Raw genomic sequence first — 25,123 nt, forward strand, 5'->3', positions numbered from 1 at the left:
ATTTAACATGTCCTCATCGCTTCATGTCAGCCTACAATTTCCATCCCATGTCAAGTCATTCCCTTTCCATGAACTCTCAGTCACAGTGGTACAGAACTATTTGCTTTTCCATGCCTATCCTAAGCTCTTCAAACCTTTTGACTTTTTTCCCATTCTGTTTTCTCCATAGGATGCCTTCTCTCACTATTTTGCCCTTTGCACTTTTATTTCTTCTTGAAGAACTCAAATGTCAATTCCTTCGAAGTCTTCTTCAGCTTCCCCAAGCAGAGTTAATTCTTGCCTCTGTGCTCTCATAGCACTTTGGATTTCTCTTATCTATAATGAATGTTGTGTTGTAATTATTTGTTTACTCATCTGCTTCAGTAGGCAGCATGGATAGGGACAATGTCTTTATCTTTGTATTACAGTGCTGAGCAGAGTGCCAGGTACATAGTAGGAATTTTATAAATATTTGCTGAATGAACTTTAGACTTTTAATAACTATATATGGAATTATTATTATCAAATAAAAGATATAAATGAATTTATTTATAGAAGTCCAGCTATTCATTCATTCATCCATTCATCTAGACAAGTATCTATTGAACCACTATTATATGCTAAGCACTAGTGATTCAGTGATAAGCAAAAAATAGACATGATCTTTGCCTTCATGGAGCTTTGAGTAGAGAGAAATATATTAATAAAATAACTATGTAATGAATAAAAGATTTGCTACTGTGAAAAATATGGGGATAGGCACGTGGGGGCAATGAAAGCCTATAATGGAGGGTGGTGGTTACAATGGATCTGAGTGCTGATAGTGAAAGGAATTGTCTAGGGAGAAAGCAGATTGAAGACTTTTCCAGGCTCAGGAAAAAGCCTGTTCAAAGGCCCTGGGGAAGGAGGGAGAGTGGTAAGAATGAGGGACTGAAAGATGGATGGTATGTCTGGAGCAGAGAGGGAAAGTGGGCTTATAGCCAGAGAAGAGGCTGTCACCTAGAGCATATGGGTTTTCATGGGCCTGTTAAGAAGTTTTGTCTTTATTTTAAATGCAGTGGGAAACCAGTAGAAAAACAGTGATTTTGGTAAGTGTGTTATTGCACTTTTGTGGGGATTTGTACTGGCCAAATGATGATCTGCTTTACTATTTATTTTGACTATGCAGAATTCTTCAGAACAGGAAGCATGTCTTGTATTTCTTAGTATTCCCAGAATCTAGCACTATACAATAGAGTGGGTAACCAAGTGATGTTTGTTTCTTATTTCAGATTCTTGAGAGTGAGACATTATGTAAACATACTTAGAAAGAAACTTAGTTAACCAAATCCATTGGATAGCTTATCACGACATAATGATTTGTCTTAAAATTGTGAAAAACATGTTTGATATGGTGAATGGACAGCTGATTATCCACTAGTATCTTAATCAACAAAGCCTGTTTTTTAAGTGGTTTGGGAAACCGATAGTCAGGGTTCTTCCCATTTCCAATAAAGTTATTTTATCACTCATGATGCTGGAAGTTTTACCATTACTTTTTGGTCTTTAAGAGTCCTCTTTAAAAATGTAAATACCCAATTGGGAGTAAGAGATATATCAATATTTATCAACTGCTGTCTTTGGGATATTTTGATGGGGATTCAAATATAAAGGAACTATATGTATTGGGGATAGAGGAGGGGCATCAGTGATGTGGAAGTGAAGTTTGCCAGATGGCCAGTCCCTCAGTTTTGCTTCCACTGTCGCCTCCAGAAATTTAGTCATTTTGTGAATGATGGCAGTGATTGTGCTACTCACTGTAGCTTCATCTATCTGGACTTTGGTTTCACAATGGAACAGAGAGTAGTTTCCCCCATAACCTCTAGGACACTGAAGCTTAATGATATCATGAGGGACAATGCAATGAACTTTGGGAGATAAGTTGCTCTGTCATGCAAGCTGAGTCAGTGGCGGTACCTACCCGAAGTCTTTGTGTTTCAGTGGACTTCTGAAATCAACTTTTCAGAAACAAGTTCTTTTTGCAAGGCCAGAATTTCCTTAGAACATCAGTATCTCTAATAGTAAGATAGTGCTTTCTGATCTTCCATCAGATTTTCCAGACTTTTTATTTGCCCCACTGCTCAATGAATTTCTAGTTGCTGGAGGGAACATGAATGAAAAAGAGAGCCTTTGTTCTCAAATAAACAACCTAACCTTACACCTAAAGCAATTAGAGAAAGAAGAACCAAGAAACCTCCAAAGTTAGCAGAAGGAAAGAAATCATAAAGATCAGATCAGAAATAAATGAAAAAGAAATGAAGGAAGCAACAGCAAAGATCAATAAAACTAAAAGCTGATTCTTTGAGAACAAAATTGATAAACCATTAGACCTGGAAGAAATGGACCAATTCTTAGAAAAGCACAACCTTCTGAGACTGAACCAGGAAGATATAGAAATAGAAAATAGAAACAGACCAATCACAAACACTGAAATTGAAACTGTGATTAAAAATCTTCCAACAAACAAAAGCCCAGGACCAGATGGCTTCACAGGCGAATTCTACCAAACATTTAGAGAAGAGCTAACACCTATCCTTCTCAAACTCTCCCAAAATATAGCAGAGGGAGGAATACTCCCAAACTCATTCTACGAGGCCACCATCACCCTGATACCAAAACCACATAAAGATGTCACAAAGAAAGAAAACTACAGGCCAATATCACTGATGAACATAGATGCAAAAATCCTCAACAAAATACTAGCAAACAGAATCCAACAGCACATGAAAAGGATCATACACCATGATCAAGTGGGGTTTATCCCAGGAATGCAAGGATTCTTCAATATATGCAAATCAATCAGTGTGATACACCATATTAACAAACTGAAGGAGAAAAACCATATGATCATCTCAAGAGATGCAGAAAAAGCTTTTGACAAAATTCAACACCCATTTATCATAAAAACCCTCCAGAAAGTAGGCATAGAGCAAACTTACCTCAACATAATAAAGGCCATATATGACAACCCCACAGCCAACATCATTCTCAATGGTGAAAAACTTCAACCATTTCCTCTAAGATCAGGAACAAGACAAGGTTGTCCACTCTCACCACTATTATTCAACATAGTTTTGGAAGTTTTAGCCACAGCAATCAAAGAAGAAAAAGAAATAAAAGGAATCCAAATAGGAAAAGAAGAAGTCAAGCTGTCTCTGTTTGCAGATGACATGATACTATGCATAGAGAATCCTAAAGATGCTACCAGAAAACTACTAGAGCTAATCAATGAATTTGGTAAAGTAGCAGGATACAAAATTAATGCACAGAAATCTCTTGCATTCCTATACACTAATAATGAAAAATTTGAAAGAAAAATTAAGGAAACAGTCCAATTTACCATTGCAACAAAAAGAATAAAATACCTAGGAATAAACCTATCTAAGGAGACAAAAGACCTGTATGCAGAAAACTATAAGACACTGATTAAAGAAATTAAAGATGATAGAAGCAGGCAGAGAAATATACCATGGTCTTGGATTGGAAGAATCAACATTGTGAAAATGACTATACTACCCAAAGCAATCTACAGAGTCAATGCAATCCTTATCAAACTACCAATGGCATTTTTCACAGAACTAGAACAAAAAATTTCACAATTTATATGGAAACACAAAAGACCCTGAATAGCCAAAGCAATCTTGAGAAAGAAAAACTGGAGCTGTAGGAATCAGGCTCCCAGACTTCAGACTATACTACAAAGCTACAATAATCAAGACAATATGGTACTGGCACAAAAACAGAGATATAGATCAATGGAACAAGATAGAAAGCCCAGAGATAAACATATGCACATATGGTCACCTTATTTTTGTTAAAGGAGACAAGAATATACAATGGAGAAAAGACAGCCTCTTCAATAAGTGTTGCTGCGAAAACTGGACAACTACATGTAAGAGATTGAAATTAGAACACTCCCTAACACCATACACAAAAATAAGCTCAAAATGGATTAAAGACCTAAATGTAAGGCCGGACATTATAAAACTCTTAGAGGAAAACATAGGCAGAACAGTCTATGACATAAATCACAGCAAGATCCTTTTTGACCCACCTCCTGGAGAAATGGAAATGAAAACAAAAATAAACAAATGGGACCTAATGAAACTTCAAAGCTTTTGCACAGCAAAGGAAACCATAAATGAGGCAAAAAGACAGCCCTCAGAATGGGAGAAAATATTTGCAAGTGAAGCAATTGACAAAGGATTAATCTCCAAAATATACAAGCAGCCCTTGCAGCTCAATATCAAATAAACAAACAACCCAATCCAAAAATGGGCAGAAGACCTAATTAGACATTTCTCCAAAGAAGTTACACAGATTGCCAACAAACACATGAAAGGATGCTCAACATCACTAATCATTAGAGAAATGCAAATCAAAACTACAATGAGGTATCACCTCACACCGGTCAGAATGACCATCATCAAAAAATCTACAAACAATGCTGGAGAGGGTGTAGAGAAAAGCGAACCCTCTTGCACTGTTGGTGGGAATGTAAACTGATACAGCCACTACGGAGAACAGTATGGAGGTTCCTCAAAAAACTAAAAATAGAACTACCTTACGACCCAGCAATCCCACTACTGGGCATATACCCTGAGAAAACCATAACTCAAAAAGAGTCATGTAGCACAATGTTCACTGCATCTGTATTTACAATAGCCAGGACATGGAAGCAACCTAAGTGTCCATCGACAGATGAATGGATAAAGAAGATGTGGAACATATGTACAATGGAATATTACTTAGCCATAAAAAGAAATTAAATTGAGTTATTTGTAGTGAGGTGGATGGACCTAGAGTCTGTCATTGAGAGTGAAGTAAGTCAGAAAGAGAAAAACAAATACCATATGTTAACACATATATATGGAATGTAAAAAAAAAAAAAGGTTCTGAAGAACCTAGGGGCAGGACAGGAATAAAGATGCAGATGTATAGAATGGACTTGAGGACAAAGGGAGTGGGAAGGGTAAGCTGGGATGAAGTGAGAGAGAGGCATGGACATATATACACTATGAAATGTAAAATAGATAGCTAGTGGGAAGCAGCCACATAGCACTGGGAGATCAACTTGGTGCTTTGTGACCACCTAGAGGGGTGGGATAGGAGAGTGTGAGGGAGTTGCAAGAGGGAGGAGATATGGGAACATATGTATATGTATAGCTGATTCACTTTGTTATAAAGCAGAAAATAAAACCCCATTGTAAAGCAATTATACTCGAATAAACATGTCAAAAAAATTAATTAATTTTTTAAAAAAGAGAGCCTTTGTTGAGATTTTGGGGTGAGGATGTTTTTTCCAGAATATTTCATGATGATTTGAAAAATTAGGAACTCTGTGCATGACAGGGGCATATTTCCACTGAACACGTTCTGTAAGACTCTTCTTATTTCCCTCTAGGGCTTTCTCTGCTCTGCCCTGTAGGTTTCTACAACATCATTTTCATATTTAGCAGTTGCTCCTCATTGAATGAATTATGACTATAGAAAATCTTGTATTAAAAATATTTTAAAATGAATAAAATCATTCTATTATTCAATATAACTGCTTTATTTCCTCACATATTCATAAGAAATGCCATAGATCTTACTGAGAGTTATATATTTTTTATTTTTATTTTTAAAAATAAATTTATTTATTTATTTATTTATTTATTTATTTATGGCTGTGTTGGGTCTTTGTTGCTGCGTGCGGGCTTTCTCAAGTTGTGTCGAGCGGGGGCTACTCTTCGTTATGGTGCGTGGGCTGCTCATTGCAGTGGTTTCTCTTGTTGAGGAGCATGGGCTCTAGGGCATGCGGGCTTCAGTAGTTGCAGCCCGTGGGCTCAGTAGTTGTGGCACACGGGTTTAGTTGCTCTGCAGCATGTGGGATCATCCCGGACCAGGGCTCGAACCCTTGTCTCCTGTATTGGCAGGTGGATTCTTAACCACTGCATCACCAGGGAGGTCCCGTGAGATTTTTAATAAATTTAAAAATCACAATCAACGGATAAGGTTGTGATTATTCAAGCGACCACACTAACCAAAGACTGATCCCCACCCCCACCCCCCTTTTTTTTTAAACTCTTCCTCTGAGAGGTGCTCATCTCAGGTCCTAATACATCTAGTAGAGTCTAAGTCAGGGATCAGCAAATTAGAGGCCACACCTGACCAATAGCCTTTTCCTGTAAATACATTTTTATTAGAACATAGCCACACCCATCTATTTAAGTATTGTCTATGCTGCTTTTGTGCTTCAACAGCAGAGTTGAGTAGTTGCAGCAGAAAATATATGGCCCACAGAGCTGAAAACATTCACTATCTGGTCTTTCATAAAACAAAGTTTGCCGACCCTGGTCTAAGATATGTTTCTATATGTTCTTTGACTGTCATTAAGCTACAAGCTCCTTGAAAACACAAACCAAATGTGATTTTTCTTTGTCTCTTCAGTGTCTGTCACATTGTTGTGATGGAAGGAAGTGCTCAAGTTCAGAATAAATGAAAGTAACCTAATCCATCTGTATAATACTCATGCCACCCCGCTATTCCCAATCTTAAAGAACACAGGCAAGAACTATTGAAAACCAGGCATAGGATGATTTCCTATCAGGACAATTTTAGGTTGTTTTTTAGGAAAATCTGTATCTATCAGGCAAACTCAGATCTTGGTGTGCTGCAAAGGGTTGCTTCTTTTCTCATTCTAGCAATCCAGGGACGGGAAGGCAGGGATGTGAGGGAAGGACCAATGCAACTTTTCAGCTCCAAGAGAATTTTCATACCTAGTGATTTCCCCAAATATTTATAAGGATGTCCCAGTGTCAGGTGCTGGGCAGCTTGGCCACGGAAAAGCTAAGTGGTCATGCTGGGGATATTTGTATTCCCCACTCACTCATTCCAGTAGGTAGATTCTGTTTCGATGTTTGGTATTATGTGAAAAAGCAGGTTTTGGGGAAGGAAATGTAGGTTGCTCTCTGTTCTCTTTCTACCTTTGTTTGAATGCTCTTGGTTGACGTCCCTATATAGGTAAATCAGGGAAATGACTAGAAAGTAAATTGGTTTTTTAAAAAAATTCATAGATCTGATATCTTGTTTGAATAGGCATTGGAAAGGGCTCAGGAAAATACTTCTGGCTAGTTTTCTTAATAATCACACCAGAGAGCAAATGAGTTTATTACCAGTCTGACCCCTTCTCACCCTTCTGCTGTTAGATATCACTAACAGATCACTGTGTTCTTTCCAAGCCTCAGAATCCTCCTTAACATGTTCCAAGAAGCTACCACCACTTAGTCAGAATTGGCATATGAGATGGAAACTTATTTTCCAAAGTTGGTTTTATATATGTCAAAATGTGAGAATCTGATTTCTTCCTTAGCTCCCCATGTGGTAATTGTTCCAGGCCTTGAAGGTAGTAACTGGGGAGGCCTGGCAAATCAAAGCATTCTCAGCAGAGTACAGAGCACAAACAAAGGTGTGAGGTGACCAGATGGATAAAGCAGAGTGTGCAGTGGAAAGTCACATGAAATGAATTTGGAACAGCAAGGAGAAGCCAGATTTAGGTGGACATTGGCATCCAGGCCAAGACTCTTGAATGTGATTTGTAAAGTCAGTGTTCCCAAAGGATGGCCAAGGTTCTCCAGAGAAATAGAACCAATAGGATAGAGTGTATGAGTGTATATACACACACACACACACACACACACACACACACACACACACAGATAGACAGGGTGAGGATTTATTTTAAAGAATTAGCTCATGTGATTGTGGAAGCTTTCAAGTTCAAAAACTGCAGTGCAGGCCAGCAGACTAGAAATTCCGGCAGGAGTTGATGTTGAAGTCTTGAATCTGAAGGCAGTCTGGAGGCCAAATTCCCTCTTCTTTGGGGGACCTCAGTCTTTTATCTCAAGTCTTTCAACTGATTGGATGCAGCCCACACACATTATGGAAAGCCATCAGCTTTACTCAGAGTCTTCTGATTTAAATGCTAATCACATCTTAAAAAACCACTATAACTGTAACATTGACTGATGTTTGACCAAACAGTGGGACACCACATCCTAGCCAAGTTGACATTAAAATTAATCATCACAGTCAATATAGGTAATTTTCAATGGTAGACATATTTGTGTTTTAAATTTGTATTATACATTTAAATCTCATTTACATAAAACTTCTGATTTCATAGAAATTATTGGTTGGAACAAAGGTAAATTTATTTAAGTAAAACAGTTGATTTAACAAAAATTATTAAATAAATATTGGGTAGAGATGGCCTATGGATATGGTGAGTATGTGAAGGTTGTACTGAAAATGACTGACATTAGAGAATGGTAAACAACAGAGAATTGCTATACTCCTGCAAAGAAATGTCATAAGGAAATGGGGTTTTAGGAATATTAATTCTGTTGCCCTGAACAAAGGCCACATACAGAAAAAAAATTCATCAACAAATAATAAATGTGGAGACTTCCCTGGTGGCACAGTGGTTAAGAATCTGCCTGCCAATGCAGGGCACACGGGTTCAAGCCCTGGTCCAGGAAGATCCCACATGCCGCGAAGCAGCTAAGCCCCTGCAGCACAACTACTGAGCCTGCGCTCTAGAGCCCGTGAGCCACAACTACTGAGCCTGCGTGCTGCAACTAATGAAGCCCGCATGCCTAGAGCCTGTGCTCTGCAACAAGAGAAACCACCACAATGAGAAGCCCGTGTCCCACAGTGAAGAGTAGCCCCCACTCACCGCAACTAAAGAAAAGCCCGCACGCAGCAATGGAGACCCAATGCAGCCAAAGATAAACAAAAATTTTTTTAAAAAGTAAAAATAAATGTGAAAATGTTTTCTTTTGCTATAATAGTAAAATAATGCATTTTCTCAATCTGCTGTTGTTCTTTTTTAAAAAATTGGTTTTGCTACTCTTTTTTTTTTTTTTTTACAAATAGAAGTTTCAAATTTTATGTAGTCTGAACAGTTGGTCTTTTGTTTTATGATTTCTTAAAAGGATTTTAAGCTTAGGTAGTCATCCTTGGTTTTAAATTCACAGATCTAATACCTTGTTTGAGTGGGCATTTGGAAAAGGATGTTTTAAAAATATTTAACTTTTTAATATATCTGGGATTTATTTTGTTATACACTATGAAAGATGGGTCTAAATTAATTTTATTTCCCTTAAATTCCTACCCAGTTATTCCTGCACAAGTTAATGAATAGTTCTTCCTTTCTGGTGATGTCACTTTTGTTTTCTAGCAAATTCTTGTATGGAAAAAAATCAATTCTGGACTGTCTAGTGTGTGTTCTATATCTTTATATTTTTCCTTCTTTCTGTAGTGTCTTATTTTAATTATCATAGCCTTGTTTTTTTTCACCATAGAGAGTTTATTTTCCATATAAAAGGGCAGAAGCTAACATGTGAGCAAAAGGGTAAAAAGCGTGGAGCTCGTGTGGGAGACCATGACAGGTGACTTGAGGCTGAGGGTGGTGAAGGCTGGTCCAGGGGGAGAATTGGAGGTTGTGATGAAGAGATGGGATCAGATCCAGGCCCTGTCCTTCAGGCAGACCATGAGACATGTTGATGCCAAAATTTATGGGATATAGCAAAAGCAGTTTTAAAAGAGACTTCTCACAAAAACTGCTTACTGGTCTTGGAGAGTTTCCCAGAGAGGCATGGGGTGAGGGATGGTGACGACTGCTGTTCACCCTGGGGACAGAGTCAACTGGCGGCAGCCACCGTTGGAGCTCTCCCCACCATGTGGACACTGGTGCTGGTGGGAACCACTCCCTCCAGCTCAGCTTTATGCTGTATTTAAATATCTAGTGTGGCTGCTGTTCATATTCTTCATTCAAAAATTTCTTTGATAAACTTATCAATTTTTTCTTCCTGAGAACATCAGAATCTAGTCAGATTCTCCAAATTTTCATAGAATATTTATTGGACTTTGTAAATCATTATGAGGGTTGTAATGAGTTTGTGTATTATTTATGTATGAATTTACACCCATTTTCAATCAACTTTTGATGTTTGTGACGACAGAACACAGAGTAGAGTCAATGAATTAGTCTAAAATAGTAACAGACATTTTATCTCAGTTGCCTCCTTCACTTGAGCAATTCATAGCCAAATTAAATTTAATCCCCTTTCATTTTTGTACCTAAATGTCTGGTGGAGATGTAATCCAACAATCAAGGATCCAGTGACTGGCCTCAGGGAGCAGAATAAAAGACACAATGATAAACATTGTCAGTGAATGGATTTGGAAACACTTGAAGGGTAATTCACGTTTCAACTTTTATTTTAACTTTCATTTTAATTCCTCAGTATTTCAAATGGAAACCCATGATCCCCTTCTGCAAGAATTTTCACCTTGGGTGTTTACAATTTTTTTCTCTTACTTCCTTTGCCCTCTTCATGCTTGTGGTATCTGTACAGCAAGTTCTCCTGGCCCTAATTCTTAGTACTCTTGAAACTCTCCTGCCAGCAGAAAGCAGTGATCAGACAGGTTGAATGATTCAACGGAAATTTAATCTGATCTCATTTTAGCTACATGTAAGAAGCAACCTGCTGTGAACTAGAATTGTAATGCTGGAAATTATCTGATTCCTACAGGCCTCTCTTCCTTCTCTGCCCTGGTGAATGACTGCTAGAGGAATTTAAAGCATGTAAAACATGATAAACATTGATTTGTTGCCTTGGCCATTGAACTGGACATGTTGCCTTCTTGCAGGTAAAACTGAAGAGGAGTATGATAGATTCTAAATTTTATTTATAAGGGTGAAGCTTTTAAATGTACTCACTTAAGTTGCTTCTTGAGGCAGTAATGTCCTATTTCCTTTAAATTAGACTTCCAGCTTTGAACCCAGTTTATAAAGCAAAGCAAAATGAAACAAAAACCTAGACAAAGAAACCTCTGTCAGTAGAACACTTTAGCAAAGACTGATGACCTGAAGAATAGGGTTGACAAGATGCGATTGGTCAGTTCACTGCTCTGAAGGAGAGGCATCCTTTATTTGTGGCTGCCTAGGGAAGGCCAGTTACAATGCAGAAAAGCTAAGAAATGGTAGGAGAAAGTGGAGAAACAAACAGGAAAAGAGTGAAAAACTGGACATAAGAAAAATGGAAGATATAGAAGAAACAGCAACTTTTACAGTTGATTGTACCACAGTTCAAGAAGAGTATAGCGACCACTGTTACATTGTTGGCCCCCCGTGATCTCCCAGTATTTGCCTCTGTGTGGTCCTCTTTCTTAGAACCTGAGTTGGGCGTATGACTTATTTTAATTAACTGGAAGTGGCAGAGTGATGCTCTATCAGTTCTTGTTCCAAGCCTTAAGAAGTTCTGCTTTTGTTCTCTTCAGAGCCATGAACTGCTTTATAAGAATTCTGTTAGCCTGCTAGAGCTATGTGGAGAGGCTGTCAGAAAAGCCACATAAGAGGGAGAGGCCCTGAGAGACAAGCCTGGCCATCCCAGTGTCTCAGTCAAGCCCAGGCCCCTGCTGACCTGCCAGCTGGATGAATCCACATGAGTAGCCATCAGTAAGATCAACAGAAGGGTCACCCAGCCAAGCCCAACCCAGATTGCAGAATTATGAGCAAATAAAATGTTCATTGTTTTAAGCCACTAATTTTTGGGGTGGTTTGTTATACAGCAAAATACAGCTCCTGGCATGTTAAAATGAAGTCAGTGATCAACACCCAGTGACTCTACTCTCTGAGACAGTATTGTGTGGACTGAAGACGCACGTCTGGGACCAAAGCAAGCTTGGGTCAAATCCTTACTTTTTCACTTTTTAGCTCTTATGGCCTTGGGCAAGTTATTTAATCTTTCTGGGGCTCAGTCTTGTTATCTGTGAACTGAGAGAAATATTTCTTCTCTCACAAGATAGTTAAGAAATGAAATGAGTGAAAGTTTGGGGTACAAATTAAGTACCCACCAAATCTTATATTATTTGTTATATTCCATTTCCTTCCTGTCGTTCCCTCACCCCCTGAGGGGATAAAAGTGATCCAAACTTCATTAACTCTTTAGGGTAGCCCTGTGACCTGCTAAAGGCAGTTTTGTCATAGGTCGGTTTTGCACTGCGTATGTATATTTGACAAACAATTGTTGTGTTTATATGAAAAAGAGGTAAACTCCTAAAATACAGGTGGTGGATTTTTAAAATGATAGCAGGTTTGTGGGGCACTGCTGGAGACAATGCACATTAGTGTCCATGTCCCAGACCGCCTACACCTGCTCCTCTGCAGTATCACAGCTGTTTATTAGACTAAGCTGGGGTCACCAAAGAATACTGAAGTTACATTCAGCTTATTTTATTGCAGAAGGCATGAAGGCACATGCTGTATTTCCATTTGGTTTTCACAAAAATGCATTACTATCTCAATGGTTTGTGAAGTTCACTTAGGCAAAAATTGCAGATTTCAAGGTAGTACTGCATAAAATTTGGTGTTTGTTGAGTCCTTGTCTTCATACTGGAAAGAAGAAAGTCCTATATTGAGTGACTAAATTATGTGCAGACACCAAGAGAAAACACACACACGCACACACATGAAAGAAAGGATTAAGGAAAAAAGAAATAAACCTGCTCTGGCCTCAGTTTCCAATTTTTAAAATGAGAAAGCCAGACTAGAAGGTTCTCCAAGGTCACTTCCAGCTCTGAGTTTTAGCAGACATCTCAAATTCTGTGCATTTATTAGCCCTTTGTGAGATTAAAAACACAGGTTGTTCTCCAGCAAAACTTTAATTGCAGAGCTTTAATTAGAAAAAAATCAAAATACTCTTTCAGATTATGCTTTTTTAATTTTAGTTTTAATTGTGTTTTTATTGTTTCCATATTATTTTAAAAGAGAGATGAAAGCTGCAGTTTGACAAATTGCTACATCCGTCTGCTTGCCGTACAACTGCCCTAGCAAGTTAACTTAAAACAACTTTCTAAAATGTACTTTTAATGAGAAACTTAGACCCCTGAAATTTGTATAAAAATTTTTTTTCCTTCAGACTTCTTATAGGGCTGTAGAGTTTCCATACCTCAGTGCCAAGAGCATGGCAGAGGAATTTCGCTCAGCTTAGTAATTACCTTGTGTTAGTCTAGCTCAAAGTTGTTTTTCTCTTAATGGCTTAAGAGAGCCATTCAAATGCTTTGATTCTAGTAATAAAAGTTTTAATGGGCAAGGTAGGTGAATGCCCATGTAATGTTTAGCCTATTAAACTGGCCATATCCAAAGCTTATGCAGAGTAAATTCTTACTAGGGACTCTGAATAAGGGCAGGTCAACGCGGAAAAAAGCATGAGAAAATAAGAGAGCTAAAGTAAGTCTGGGAATGTCCTTCCTCTCTCCAACTAAGATCCCGATTATAGTGGACATTTATTTTTGCCTTCTTTCATGGCGAGGGGGAAAGAGCTCCCCAAAGTCTCCCTGTGTGCTTCCAAAATGTTGATTCACCCGCAGGATTCACAGTGGACCATGTATATGAGACCATGGTTTCTCAGACTATCTGTGGTGAAGGACCAGTTTGCTTCATCTCCCACACCCCCATCCACTGTGGACTGGTACTTGTGTAAAATATAGTAAAAATGAATCACTGGAAAAATGACACATGAACTATGACATACAAAATATAAGCCTCAGTTTTTATTATTAAATTTAATTACTCTCTCAAATTGCAGTACAAGTTTCTAACCATCCTCAGTTTCTATACTTACCTTTTTTTTTTAACATCTTTATTGGAGTATAATTGCTTTACAATGGTGTGTTAGTTTCTGCTGTATAACAAAGTGAATCAGCTATACATATACATATATCCCCATATCTCCTCCCTCTTGCATCTCCCTCCCACCCTCCCTATCCCAACCCTCTAGGTGGCCGCAAAGCACCGAGCTGATCTCCCTGTGCTATGTGGCTGTTTCCCACTAGCTATCTATTTTACATTTGGTAGTGTATATATGTCCATGCCACTCTCTCACTTCGTCCCAGCTTACCCTTCCCCCTCCCCATGTCCTTAAGTCCATTCTCTGTGTCTTTATTCCTGTCCTGCCCCTAGGTTCTTCAGAACCATTTCTGTTTGTTTAGATTCCATATCTATGTGTTAGCATATGGTATTTGTTTTTCTCTTTCTGACTTACTTCACTCCGTATGACAGACTCTAGGTCCATCCACCTCACCACAAAGAACTCAATTTCGTTTATTTTTATGGCTGAGTAATATTCCATTGTCTAAACTTATCTTGTTGCAGATGGTAACAAAAATGTGGAAATAGGCATTGGTCCATGGACCACACTTTGAGTAGCACTGACCTAGACTAGGCCAGTAGTATTCTCTGGTTCCCAGTAATTATTTCATGGGTGTTCTTATGACCTGAGCTGGTCCCAGTCACTTGAATGTTGGGACTTTGATTGAGAAACTGGGACAACAATTCTGTTTTTCCTGGCTGGATGCCACCTTGGGACTATAAGAGAAGTGGCTTGAGAATGAGTCAACACCAAGAAAGCAGAACCAAGAGGTAGCAAGTCAGAAACTGAATCTGCTCCTGTGTTATAGAGAAATAGAAGCCAATAAATTAAAAATTTTGCTCAAGCTAGAATTCATTAGGTTTTCTATCATCTGCAAGAGAAAGAGTCCTATGTGATATAATTTGCATGTTTCCCCCTAACTCTCAGTCACCTTGCCAGTCATCTTTCCAAAACAGAGATCTGGGAATGCCATTCTTCTGGTTATGAAAACCCTAGCTTCCCACTCCCTTGGTCCAGAGTTCAGGCTGCTTAAACTGTCATTCAAAGTCATTCACAGTTGAGTCCCCTTCTTTCTCAGCCTAATTTTTTTTGCTACTCTCATCCTCAGACACATGCCCAATGCTTTAGTGTGACCACACATGCACTTTTATATATGTTATAGGTTTGCTCATGTTCACTTTGGCTGGATTGCACTTTCTCTTCCCACACCCTCCTCTGATTTTCTAAGAATAGGAACTGGAGAACATAAGGTGTTCATTACTTTTAAATGTTAAGCATTATGCATCACCATCATTCCTGCTGACTCAAGGGCTAATTTTGAGAGTGTTGGCAGGAGGGCAAATTGATGCACCCAGACATTTGACAAACACTGCATTTAGACTCCAAAGCTTGCATTTCATAGGGAGTCTGATATGGTTATATTACCAAAATCTCAGAAAACAACAAACTTAGACAAAGTGTGACTTTAAGTTATTGCAAAAATGAATAAGCAAGAAATGAAAACATATGTCTGCACCAAAATGTGTACACAAATGTTCATAGCAGCTTTATTCATAATAGCTGAAAGTGGAAACAAACCAAATGTTCATCAGCTGATCAGTGTATAAACAAAATGTGGTATATCCATAAAATGAAATATTACTTGCCATGAAAAGAAGTGAAGTACTGATACATGTAACAACATGGACTAACCTTGAAAACGTTATGCTAAGTGAAAGAAGCCAGATATAAAAGGCCACATATTGTATAATTCCATTTATATGAATGTCTGGAATTGACAAATCTATAGAGAAAGTAGATTAGTGGTAACCTAGGGCTGGGGAGAGTGATGAGATTGAAGGGTGAAGGCTAGGGGGAACAGAGTTTCTTTTCTAGAGTGATGAAAATGTTCCCAAATTGATTGTAATGATGGATGCACAACATTGTGAATATACTAAAAGTCATTGAACTGTACACTTTTTTTTTTTTTTTTTGCGGTACGTGGGCCTCTCACTGTTGTGACCTCGCCCGTTGCGGAGCACAGGCTCTGGACGCGCAGGCTCAGCAGCCATGGCTCACGGGCCCAGCCGCTCCGCGGCATGTGGGATCCTCCCGGACCGGGGCACGAACCCGTGTCCCCTGCATCGGCAGGCAGACTCTCAACCACTGCACCACCAGGGAAGCCCCTGAACTGTACACTTTTGATGGGTGAATTATATGGTATGTGAATTATGCCTCAACAACGTGTTTTTTTAAGAAAAAGAGTTTATAGGAGCTTTATTCATAGGTGCCAAAACTGGGAAGCAACAAGATGTCTAAGGTGAATGGATAAATCAACTGTGGTACATCCAGACAACTGAATAGTATTTATTCAGCACTGAAAAAATGAGCTATTAAGCCATGAAAATACACGCAGGAACCTTAAATGCATATCACTAAGTGAAAGAAGCCAATCTGAAAAGGCTACCTACACACTGTATGATTTCAACTATATGACATTCTGGAAAAGGCAAAACACTGGAGAGAGTAAAAAGATTGGTGGTTGCCAGGGGTTAGGGTGGAGGGTGCAGTGAAGAGGCAGAGCACAGAGGATTTCCAGGGCAGTGAAACTACTCTGTGTGATACTACAATGGTGGAGACATGTCACTATACACTTGTCTGACTCATGTAAACTATGGGCTCTGGGTGATAATGATGTGTCCATGTAGGTATGATTGTAACAAATGTCCCACTCTGGTGCTGGATTTTTTTTTTTATTTCCTTCCTCCCTCCCTCCCTCCCTTCTTTCCTTTCCTTTCCTTTCCTTCCTTTCTGCTGTGTTGGGTCTTCTTTGCTGCACGCAGGCTTTCTCTAGTTGCAGTGAGCAGGGGCTACCCTTCGTTGCGGTGCATGGGCTTCTCATTGCAGTGGCTTCTCTTGTTGCAGAGCACGGGCTCTAGGTGCGTGGGCTTCCGTAGTTATGGCTTGCGGGCTCAGTAGTTGTGGCTCACAGGCTCTAGAGCACTGCCTCAGTAGTTGTGGTGCACAGGCTTAGCTGCTCCGTGGCATGTAGGGTCTTCCCGGACCAGGGATCGCACCCATGTGCCCTGCATTGGCAGGCGTAACCACTGCACCACCAGGGAAGTCCTGGTGCTGGATGTTGATAGTGGGAGAGGTTGTGTGTGTGTGTGGAGGGGTGTTGGGGGGGTCAGATGGCATATGGGAGCTCTGTGTTTTCTGCTCAGTTTTGCTGTGAACCTTAAACTGCTCTAAAAATTAAAGTCTAAAGAAAGAAGCAAAGGAGGGTGAGGAGGAAGGGGGGTGAGGAACAGGAAGAGGGCCAGGGCAAGGATGGAGAGGAGGAGGAGGTGACCTCACAAGGCCCATCTCAGTTGGCACCACGTCTGAAATTTTCCCTGCCTCTCTCTCGTCTCCCTCCTGGCGGAAGAATTAATTGCTCTTTCATCTGTATTTTCATTGTCTTCTTATTCCTACTTCTTTTATAGTTTATATCACTTTATTATAGTTGTTTGAAGGCCTTACGTACTGAACTATGACTTGCCTGAGGGCAGAGGCAATGCCTTATTTTCTTGATATTTCTACTAGAAATACTACATGGTAGAGTTCAATGAAAGTGTGGTGTGTGTATGAACATAAGAACATCTTAAAGCAGCCGTGCTAAGTTCAGTTTTAAAGGATTCTACTCTAGAATCTGTTGTCCTTCAGGCTTTTTGGTAACCTAAAAAAAGCTCCCTCTACGTGGCTCATCCCTGGGACCGTGGCCAGGATGTGAGCGAGAGCACTGAGGACATGTGACAATCCTAGACGAACGACTTATCCCTACTGAGTCTCCTCCAATAGGCAGCGTACTATTCTAGTAGAGCTTTTGGAAAATACTCTTTCTTGGGGATAATCTAACCATGTGCAGCCTGAAATCTGGGACCAGACTTCTGTGTAGTGACGAAGGTCAACTGGGAAGATGTCATTGGGCGGAGAGGAGAAGATCTCACTCTACTGAAAGCCACCACTGCCACCTCAGGATGGCTGCCTGAAATGCTCTGGTGAGAGCTTTATTACAAGGCTTTGGGGTTAGATATATGTAAAATGTGTGACATGTGTTCCTGGGAGGGATGACATTTTAAACTTTTATTATTCATTTATACCTTACTGAGAATCATATGTAATAGAGTTCTTGAAAGTAGGTTTTAAGAGGGCAATAGAGAAAACTTATCAAGATACTGGTGCTGAGAATGAAAAGGAAAAGGTACCTAAGAGGTGATAGGATGCCAAAAATAGCTTTTCTTTACTTCCCAAATTTGGCCTCATTTAATGGATAAAGTGAATATTCTCAATCACATAACCACTTTAATTTTAGTACCAGGGCATACTTTTTAAGAAGTCACTTATTTATATTGTTTAAAATAGTAGCATTGAGAATGTGGGGAATTTAGTAGGCAGGGCTCTACTACTTACTTGCTCAACGATCTAAGGAAGTTTCTTCCCGTCTCTGAGCTTCAGTTTTATTTACTGATAAAATGGGCACAATAATACCTGTACTGTTTACATCACAGGATGTTTGTGAAAATCCACTGAGATCGCTGAAAGCAAAATGTTTTATAAATTAGACAAATAAATTTATAATTTATCATTGATGTTAGTCTAGGAAGGATAAGTGCTGTGAACTTCTCCTACTAAATACCAATGGAGTTTATTTGTGGTTGGTACAAAAAGCAAAAAAAAAGCAAAAAAAAGTGCTGTACATTTAGTCCTTTGTTTCTTTCAATTTTGAAGGAGCTCTACCAGGTTCTGAAAAGGAATCTTATTAACATTTTGGGAAAAGCCTTTTTATTGAAACTTCTTGTAAGTTTTACACGCAAGGCACACACATGTATGTAAGGATATCTAGCCAACATGTGCCCTTTTAAAAGAGAAAAGCTCTTCTTTAACCATCTTCTCCAAGAATCGTTAATTTGTATCAGAAAATTGGAGAGGCATGCAGGGATACCTTCCTAAGGAGCATAAAATGTCTGAGCAGTTATCACCCACAGCATCTGTCCCTTCTCTGATCTATTCCAGAGATCACTTGCCAATTCACAAATGCCATGGGGGACCTCTCCTGTGCGGTTATGTAACTCTTGACCTGTGTAGGGCTTTCCCCTAAAACTGCACCACGAGGCCCTTAAGGACAGAGCCTGCGACTTACAGGTACTTGTGTCTCCTAGTTTCCAGTAGTAAATATTTATTAAATGAAAACTTGGCTGAGGCTGCATATCAAGGTCAGGAGGAAGTGGTGCCTCTTGGCAGATTTTATCCTCAGGGTAGGTTACCTGTTCCTGCATAATTGAGAGAAGACTCTGTGGGTTTGAAGGCTGTTTAACCCTTTCACAGGAGATCAAGTAACTGTGCTAGGCCATGGGTGTCAAATAAAGGGCATCACAGTTTAAGAAAGACATGAGAAATTAGGAGACAGTTCAGAGAAGAGCTATCATGAAGATAAAGAGTTTAGAAAGGAAGATGTAGGAAGAGGGGAGGGAAATACTGGGATTATTTAAACCTGACAAGAGGAGCCTGAAAAACATGGCAGGTAGTTGATTTTCAAACATTTATGGGGATGATTATATACAGCAGAGCTTCTCAACCTTTGTGGCAAGGCACACTTAAGAAAAGATTATATTTACAGGGCCCACAAGGATAATCAGGTAAGGCTGCTCAAGACTCGATTCTTCTCTAAGGCTTTGACATTCCTAGGTCCCACCGTGCCACCAGAGGACTTAGCACAGCCTTTGGGTAGTGTTATGGACAGAATATTTGTGTCCTACCACACTCATATGTTGAAACCCTAAGGCCAATATGATATCATAGTATTAGGAGATGGGGCCTTTGGGAGGTGATTAGGTCATAACAGTGGAGCCTTCATGAATGGAATTAATGCTCTTATAGAAGAGACCTCACAGAGCTCTCTCACCCACTTTTTCTGCAGGGTTGCTGGGAGAAGACAGCTGTTTACGAACCAGGAAGTAGGTCTCACCAGACACAGAATCTGCTGTTGCCTTCATTTCGGACTTCCCAGCCTCCAGAACTATGAGAAATAAGTGTTTGTTGTTTAAGCACCCAGTCTATGGTGTTTTGTTACGGCAGCCCAAAGTGACTAGGACAGGGATTTGTGCACATGTTAGAAAATTGATGTTCCCTAGTCAGGGACTGTCTGTATTTTAGGTAGAGTAGGAAGAAGTAGGGTCAAAACAAAAGATGGAAGATTGGAATAAAATGAGAAAACACTTTATTGTTAGATTTGAAAATACCAGATTGGTTTGTCAAAGGGTGTGTGTGTGTGTGTGTGTGTAGCATGTCCTAAAAGTCTTTATGCAGTTTAAGCTTTACTAACTTCAGAAAAATATGTGCTACAGACTTATCCTCAAGATCTCGTGAAAGTTTATTTACATTTATTTTATAGTAACTTTAGTTTTGTGAATGTTGAATAATGAATTCTTCATTTTAATTATTTGAGTCAGCCCCTCTGACTGAAGATGGTAACGGCTGACTGCAAGAAAAAGCAAAATTCCCTAGTCAACATTCACAAAACTGGATAAAAGAACTTTTAAGTTCTTTAGAACTGGGTTTGCGTAGTGAAAAGATTCTATAGGAAGGATGGATTTAAGGACATATATGATCCTGAGTATAAATGTGTGGGTACAAGCAAAAATTCCAGACAGTATTTCAGACACTTAAGGCAGTGGAATTGGTGAGACCCAAGTCAAGTTTCTATCAAACAGTAGAGGGGACCCAGGTAGTATCTGGGTTACAGATGGGACAAGCAGAAAATTTCATTACCGTAAATATATGAAACCATGAAAGGATGGAGTTGGAAAATAGGATGGCAGGGTAGGGCAGAGGGACCTGGAAGGCCCAGCAGGGGCGGAAGGGGTTGCTGGACTGGTGGGTGGGGGAGGGGCTGTGGACACACCCTCTCCATGTTGTCCCCTCCCCCACACTCAGAAACCCTTTGTGACTCTTCAGTGCTCTGTGATGCAGGCCTGGGACTGCTCAATAACTTCAGTAACTTCAAGCAGCCTTGTGATTCAGAAAACGGAATTCAGAAAATGGAACGCTCTCTCATTTTTGAACAGCTTACTGACCCATGTCTGAGCTTTGACTCAACATCCTTGGATATTGACCAAAACCTCGTCGTCCCGTGCGGGTTGGGGTTGCTTCTTCTGTTCCTGTGGTACCTGGTGCGCTTGCCATTTTCATCTATCTTTAGTAAAACCAAAGACATCCGAAAGGTAAGCAGCCCTGGGTGAGCCCCCAACGGAGATTCTTTATTGTTGTTTCCATTTCTATTCCCACATTTTAAAATGAGTTTGGTTGGCTCAGAGAGACACCTAAGATGGGAAGTTCAAGGAGAGGAGAGAACACCCTCCTAGGGAAAGAAGCCAGGCAGGGCTAGGGGTTCGGGGGGACCAAGGCTTCCAGTTGAAGCCCATGTCCCATCTGAGTGTTTGGAGGACTCCAGGATAAAATCCCAAACAGTAATTCTGCGGCCCTGGGTTGGGTTATTTAGAGAGTTTGGGATCTCTGCAGGAGAACAGAGTTCCCCATTGCTTGATCATGCCTCACATTCTCACGTCAGGCATCACTCGACAAAGCCTTTCTTTGTGCTGGGCTGATCAGAGCAGCAATGCTGAGCCTCTGAGCAGAGCCTGGAGCCTGAGCTCCAGGATACAGGGTCCTATCTGAGGGACATGGACGTGACTGTTGGCCTCAGATGCTAGGCCCTCCTTGGGCAGATGACTTCCGACTGAGAATATCAAGTGTGGACCTCATAGTCGAAAGTCCTTCTTTGAGTTTGTCAAAGAAGAAAAAAATCGAAAGCATTTTAAACCTTTAAAATTGATAAAAAGAAGGAACATAAAGTTGTTAATTAAAATAGAGTCATATTATTCATGGATAATGAATATCTGAGTTTCCTAGAGAAGAGTGAGAGAAATGAGCCCCAGCCCTTCATTCTTTTCTTTTGTTCTCAGCATCAGGGCAGAGCCAAGAGGAGAAGGAAAGGTGGAACACCAAAAGGTAAGGTTCTGCCTATCCCACCTGGACTCTCCAAGGGTGACCCTTCCTGCCTTTTCCATGAGATCCAACGTCCCTGATCTCTGAGGATGTCAACTGCTAGATACAGTTTCTCTCAGAGACCAGAGTTCTCAGAGGAGAGGCTTGTGGGAAGTCAGTCAGAGCCTGAGACATTTCTCAGATTCCCTGCTCTGCTCATCGCTGGGCATGAAGCAGTGATGGACCTGGGCAATGGGTGTTTCCCAACAGGTGGCCAGGTGAGATGTCAAGAGTCAGAACTTCTGTGTCCTGACTTTGTAAATGTCCTTTGACTTCCTGGATGATCAGATCCCTCTCTAAGGCAACACTGATCTCTGGGCTTCACATGGTGGTTTTGAGCATCACATGAGATAAAATGCATGTGAAAGTACTTTACAAGAAGCAACATACACATGTTAATATCATTGACCATTTGACCTCATCTACTAATTCTTGGGCCTTTCAGAGTCTAATATCCCAAGGGTTTCCCATAAGGGGACTCTTTTATTATACCTATGCTTCTACCTTCATTACATATAACCCACTCTCCTGGTTTCTCGGGTTGGAGATGTCACCAGACAGAAACAGAGGAGAAAACGCAGCTGATTTCTATTCTGAAAAGGTGACTCTTTCCTCTTCTTTCCTGATCCCCCCTTAGCATGTTCTATGCAATTCCAGGGATTCAGTGCAACCTGCTGTAGTCATGGCAGGGGGTAGCATAGGAATGAGTATGTGATGAAGGCCTTGAGGTGAGGGCTATTGAGCATGTTGTGAACTCATGGATGTGGAGCAATGTGAAGGGGCAGCAGGCTTCCAGTGACCCCACCCCTGGCAGGCCAGCAGGTCCCCCTTTCCTTGTTCTGGTCCTGGTTGCATCTTTGTACTTCCTGTCTTCTGCAGCCCCCTGGGCCGGCACGATGACACCACCCGCTTGCGTCAACTCTTATGTCCAGACCCCTTCTGTGAGGTGTGTAATAATGCAACTGCTGAGGTCAGTCGGCTGCTACTCCCAGAGGCCCTGGAAGATTCTACTTCCTCTGTGTCCCCGTTGGCTTCCACAGCTTCTGTGACTGAGTCATCGTTTACTCTGTCCCCTGCCTTCTCAACAGTCCCTCCAAGGGACCTCACACCAGCCTCTCTGCTTGAGCCTTCCCCACTGCCCCCCTCCGTTCTCTCCCCTAACCCAATGACCCCCTTAGTTGACTCTTTTTCACCCTCCCCATTGGGTCATTCTCTGGCACCAGAGCCTTTTCCTTCCTTGGATTCCAAATTCCCTGTGGACTATTCCCCACCCCAACCCCTTGCCTTTCCCCGTCTCCTACCACATGACACTCAGACAGCAGGTCCTGTTCTCCCACGAGAGGCCACTCTGTCTCCGGATACCGTTTTCTCTCTTGACCCCACCCTTTCCCAAGATATCAACCCCTTATCAGATTTGTCCTAGGCAATGAATCACCCTGATTCTTTTGCTTGTCATCATGCACCACCAGCTCTGTCTGTTTCACCACAGCCAGACTGCACTTTATCTGTCACTCAATCTAAATCAATTGCCATCTTACTGAAGCCTGTTCCTGAGAACTCACTTCCAGAAAGCCCTGGTGTAATGTTCCAGCTAGAGGAAGATGTGGGGAAAGATCTGGGACACAGCCTAGAGAATGGCCCAAAAGATCACCTGTTGAATGACCCAAAGAGCTCTTCAGGTAAGGATCTGGGGTATGACTCTGAGAAAGACCTAAACAGTCAGATAGTGAGTCTCTCAGAGAAAAATTCAAGGGTGTTAGCAAAGAGTCTAAGTCGGAGACAACTTGAAAATGTCCTAAAAGGACATTTGAGCAAGAAGTTGGAGGAAATAAATGAGGGTCGGCTCCCTGAGACTGTGCGTAATTCATGGCATGCTATCAAGCAAACATCACTTCTTTCTGTGAAATCCCACACCCAAACAAAACAGAGAAGTTTGCCATCATCAGTGTGTGAGGCCTACCCCCTGAATACCTTTCAGGACCTGACTTTTGATTCCAGTCCACAACAGATGCTGGAAGCCCATATTAAAAGGTTTTATATGAGGATGTTGTGGGCCCTTCCCCGCAAGGTCCTTGAATCCATACAGATCTTTAAATTGAAAGATGCCTCATACCAGTCCTTGTCTCATGCCAACTTGCCCTCCTCAACCAATGTGATTTCTGAGGCAGACTCCAAATCTGGGAGCTTCAAGTCCTTTAGAGGAAGCTCTAAATCTCTCCATGGAGACAAAGTGGGAACAACAAATTCAGCCCCTGACCTGGATCGTTCTCTCCCTGCCACCTCACCTGTGGGCAAAGGAGGACAGAGGGTCCTGAGACAACCACGCTCTGATGTCAACCGTGGGCTGGCAGAGGGTGTTCAGAGAATTAAGGATGCCAGACAGACTTGTCTGCCTGTCTCCCTCTGCATCACAGGGAAAGCAGGTCATAGACAGACTCAACTAGCCAACAGATATCCCCAAAAGCTGCTTGCAAAGCAAGCTGGGGCCAGATATGAGCCGAAGCATAAGAGTGTGAGTTCCAGTGATAAAGGAGAAATGCAACAGGGCAAAAAGGTGGAGAAGTCAGAACCTGTTTCAATGCCCAGATGGTCTAGGGAGGTATTCACGGCTGAGGAGCTTGATACTCTTCAATTAAAAACTAGTGACAGGGCTTCCCTGGTGGTGCAGTGGTTGAGAGTCCGCCTGCCGATGCAGGGGGCGCGGGTTCGTGCACCGGTCCGGGAAGATCCCGCATGCCGTGGAGCGGCTGGGCCCGTGAGCCATGGCCACTGAGCCTGCGCGTCCTGAGCTTGTGCCCCGCAACGGAAGAGGCCACAACGGTGAGAGGCCCGTGTACCGCAAAAAAAAAAAACAAAAAACTAGTGACATGTTGGCAACTAGCAAGCCAGGGAGCTCCCAAATGATAAATGTGAATGAGAATAAAGTAGAAACTACCGTGACCACTGGAAGCCCCCCACCCAAATTACCAGTTCCCCAAGATCCTAAATCATTAGACCTTAAAGAACAACTGTTCAGTGAGTTAAACTTTAAACTGGAGAACAGGGAGCACAGCCAGGCTCAAGGCCAACCCACTGACACATCCCTTGCTTCAGATAACTTGACTTACGAGGCCTCACTGACTCATGCCCAGGTTGTCTCAGGTGGGGACATGGGAGCTTCCCAGGTGCTGCATGTCCATTTGGAGGACAGAGGAATCAGGATGGAGCGGCAGCAGGAACCTTGGGTCCCTAAGCATGCCTTAAGGAGGTGCCAGGATAAGAATTTCCCACCAACTGCAAAGAGAGTGAGCCCTCTGGAGCCCAAGGCAGAAGAGCTTGATCGAGGGGATAAAGGGTTCAGG

General features: G+C 41.2%; 1 pseudogene across 1 annotated transcript in view; it reads left to right on the plus strand.

Moving 5' to 3' along the window:
* The first annotated feature begins 8,268 nt into the window (after positions 1–8,268).
* LOC308619306 (spermatogenesis-associated protein 31D1-like) overlaps positions 8,269–25,123 on the plus strand; it is a 34,123-nt pseudogene continuing 17,268 nt past the window's right edge. Inside the window, exons 1-4 of the transcript in view lie at positions 8,269–8,284; positions 20,709–20,959; positions 21,993–22,000; positions 22,662–22,827. The product of the transcript in view is annotated as a spermatogenesis-associated protein 31D1-like (transcript). The remainder of the gene's footprint in view (positions 8,285–20,708; positions 20,960–21,992; positions 22,001–22,661; positions 22,828–25,123) is intronic.

This window comes from Mesoplodon bidens, assembly GCF_964165515.1.
Source record: "Mesoplodon bidens genome assembly, chromosome: 6".
In the NCBI taxonomy this organism is placed as follows: Eukaryota; Metazoa; Chordata; class Mammalia; order Artiodactyla; family Ziphiidae; genus Mesoplodon; species Mesoplodon bidens.